This window comes from Meleagris gallopavo, chromosome 10, assembly GCF_000146605.3.
Source record: "Meleagris gallopavo isolate NT-WF06-2002-E0010 breed Aviagen turkey brand Nicholas breeding stock chromosome 10, Turkey_5.1, whole genome shotgun sequence".
NCBI lineage: Eukaryota > Metazoa > Chordata > Aves > Galliformes > Phasianidae > Meleagris > Meleagris gallopavo.
In genome coordinates, this window is record NC_015020.2 from 18,184,204 (window position 1) to 18,188,252 (window position 4,049).

Here is a 4,049-nt window from a genome sequence, read left to right on the forward strand (position 1 = left end):
AAAAGCTTGAGATTTTTTTTTTTTAAACAAATTTCTCCACTGCTTTCCATCAGCAGTACTGTACACAGATCTTGGTGCACCAAATACTGTGCTGCTGTTTTATAGCTTGATGATAACAATCTACTAGTGCTTAAAAAAAGAGGTTGAACCTCAGCAGAACACAGCTCTGGAGTATCTTTAAAACAATTCTTATGTCAACAGAGTCCTCACTTCCCCTCCTCCATCTTGTATCTTGTAAAATTAGAAGCAATGCTCTTCCAGTCTGGACTGAGAAGCGTGTTGACTCCCTCTGTCCAAATAAACTCTAAAGAATATCTTACGTTACTGAGTTTAAGTTAAATCATTTGTTAGAGGCTGGAGGTTAAAAGCAGTATGGAGGTCCTTCAGTGGGACACTGTTGCAGTTCAGTGCTGATGTGATTGTTCACAGGATGGTTTTTCGGTCTTCAGTACAAAGGCAGGACAGATGTGTGCCAGCTTGCTGTTTCCATATGGCTGGGTGATCTGGAATGGCAGCCTTACATTTCCAAGCCCGCAGCTTTCTGTCCCTGAGGACTGCCTGGGCTGCACTGTGTGTGCTGCACAGTGAGCAGCTTCTGCTGCAGATGGAGTCAGAGCCAAAGCTGTGAGATGGCCTCAGAGGAGGTGAAATGGAGATGGCGATGGAGCTGCACCTCGTGCTTGGGTTTTATTTGTTTGCTTGTTTCTTTATTTGACTTTCTGCCCATCCTCTGCGTGATCCAGATGCCAGTTAAGCTCATCCAACATTCAGCTTTGACCAGAAACTGAGGAAAACACAGATGTAGCCATCAGAGGGTGCAAGATATAGGGCTGACTTAATCTTCACCAGATGCTGCAACTGATGTCTGTGCTGACAGGTCTGAGCTCTCCGTTCAAGAGAAGCATGCTGCTGTGTGTGTGTGCTGTGAGCTGTGCATCAGCCCCCAAACCCATGTTCTGCCCTCATCCCTCCAGCTCTGTGTGTCAGTGAGGCTTTCAGGCTTCCAGCCCTGCTTCTGGGGCTGCTAGGAATGGCCTTTTTCCTGCTTTCCTCTTAATTTAAAAACAATGCAGAAGTCTCTTGAATTTCATATCCACCTCTAATGCAAATTCAAATCTTGAGTCTTTTTTTTGGTGTTTATTAATTTAAGCAGATGGTACAGCCTATGGGAAGCTCTAAACCAGAGGATGTAACCACTTTGGTACCATTTGCAGCAGCAGTGTCTTAACCCAAGCACCAACACTGTGATTTCTGGGGGTTTCGCTCTGTCTAGATGTTGTTAAGTGCTTCCAGCCCCATCCCAGCTCCTTTACCCTAGGCTGAGGGCAGCCCTGGGATGAGGCAGCACACTGAACCCTGCAGCCCAGCCCCAGTGTGGGCGCAGGTGAAAAGGGAAGTTGTAAGAAGCAGTGACTGTTGTATAGGGAGAGACTGTGTCGTATGGGGGAGAAACCAGAAGATGTTTTCTGAATGGAAAATTTTGAGCCGCTCTTCTCTAATTAGTATTTATGATCTATGGGGGAGAACACTTGTTTACTGGTGGATCCGTGGTGTTTGGTGTCATAGCAACCGGGTAGCTGCCAAATAATCGAAACCTCTGTGTGCAGTAGTAAAGATGTGGGCAGCGTGCTTCTGCTCGAGCTATCTTTTAAGACTTCAGTGCTTGGGTGCAAAGAGAGAAACAAAACTGCATAAGACTCAATACACCTAATTACTGTGACAGCTTGCTGTGGGGCAGCAGTGTGTGCCTGGGGTGCACCAGGCCCAGGTCTGCTGGATGGGGGCACAGGTTGTCCTGTGTGGCCTCACCTCCAGCACAGAGTGTGGGTTGGGTGCCATCATGTCAGGGGATGGGAAGCTGTCAGACAAGGTCTGAAGGAGGGCTGTGGGGATGGAGAAGGGTTTGCAGGGCAACAGGCGTGAGGAGCAGCTGAGGGCCCTCATTTGTTTGGCTCAGAGAGGAGGGTGAGGGGAGGCCTGGTGGAGGTGATGCAGCCTGTCATGGCGGCCGTGCATCTCCTCATGGTGACTCTATGGCCCCTCACAGGTAGCAGAAGCCCCACACAGAGCAGAAGCTCTGCTCAATGTGACAGAAGGACCCAGCACTGCTCCCAGGGCAACAGGACAGCCCTGAGTGCTGAGCTCAGGGAGCGCTGGGACACTGCTCTCAGCCACAGGGTTTAACTCTTGGGAGAGAGATATGGGACCACAGGTGTGAAAGGAGTGGAAAAACTGGAGAGGACCAAAGTGCAATCAACCCAGTATTTAGCAGTAGCAGTATTTGGATTCTTTGTTTTCCATGTGTGCTACGGTCACTCATTAACTTCAGGAGACTCGTCTGGAAGTTTCATGTGCACACGGTTGAGTTCTGCAGCAATAGCACGGGGGCTGAGGCAGTCTGGGCTCTGTGGGAATAGAAATGCGCAACTATTCCCTAAAAGTCCTGTCAGGCATTCACAAAATTATCCCCGGGTTGCATTTTTTAGTGGCAGAGCATCCCCTACCTTTGTTGATGGATGTAGTGCGCTGCTCAGGCTCGGCCCCGTGCCTGAGTTCCTTAAAAAGGCAGGGTAATCCCGAGGAGACATTCCTCCATTCCTCGTGTCTCTGGAGCTCTCCATCCCATTAATCATCTCAATGCTTATTTCCGGACCCTTTCATGTTTGTCCCATTGGAATACCATATTAGCAGCCCAGGTCAGCATGTTCCTTGATTCTTTCGTGCAAGCAACATAAATTTTCAATGTGTTCACCATGTATCTCTAGCATATGGAAATAACTAAGTGCCAAGTTAGCTGTCTCTTCAGAAATGCTCACTGCAGTGCCTGGTGATCTCCAGGTTCCTTCCCTGGGCAGGGATCTCAACCTCTCTGTAGCCCTGTGCTGGGACAACCACTGCTGTGCACATCACTGCTGGGCCCCCAGCAATGACCCCCACCTCCGGGCATGCTGGGCAATGCCACTGCCGTGTGTCTTCGGCACTGATTCACTGTCTATCTCCAAATCAGGATTTTCTCATCGTCACAAGCTTGCGTTGCTCTCTCCTCCCCCAGTCCCTCAATTACTTACTGTGGAAAGAGTGGAAAATTCAGCCAAAATCCAGGTGGAGTGTGGTGTGGCCTGGGCTGGAGCTGGGGGCTTTTGTCTGCCCTGGTCAACTCCTTCCAACAACGTTGATGTGATTTTTAAGAGATACTTCGTTTTATGTGACTCACTTAAGAACACACCATTTCATTCCAGTTATTACATGATGCCATACCCCATCGTTTTTCATTATGCTGCTCTCCAAACCAAGCACTGCTTTCACTATATTCCTCTGTTCATTCTTCAGAGGCTAATGAGCCAGATTTGCTCTATTTATATCTTCATGGCTCAGTTTTAAGAAACGAGTCCCAGCTCCAGCCCATGGAGTGGTGATGGGCAGTGTGCCTTCGGTCCATCGGCAAGCATTGGGTGTGCTGCATGGAGATGGATGTGCTCATTAAGGGCCACTGGCTGTCGGCCATCTCGTTACAAGTGCTGCTGCTCTGTGCAGTTGTATTCTGCTTGCACCAGGAGCATCGCTCACCCAAGATGAGGAAAGCAGAGTTATGAAATAGCTGTTGGAGCTGAGCGGCTGTGCTGCCCAGTGTTGCCTCAGAGCCACCTCCAGAGCTGCAGGAAGGAAGGATGGCATTCACTCACATGTTTCGGGGGGGGCGGCTGCCAGAACCGCCCCCGGTGCACACACTGCAAATGACTGAAGGAAGAAGTGAGCTTTGCTTTCATCTTTTGAGATGATTTTTGCACATCCAGGAGGGATTCAGCTGCTGTGAATGTCTGAAGTGCAGTGTTGTCCCAAATCACTGCACATGCTCCAATGTGATATGAGATATGAGACTGAAAGTGTGCTTATAAAAATACTAAGAGAAAAGGAATCTGGTAGTCGATCTGTTCTTGCCCTGATATTTAGACTTTATCTTTGTATATACGAAGGATGTTCCTTTCTGTACTGCACAGGAAATGAATCAATGTTTTTTATAAAGCCCACTTCACTTCAGCTAATATTTA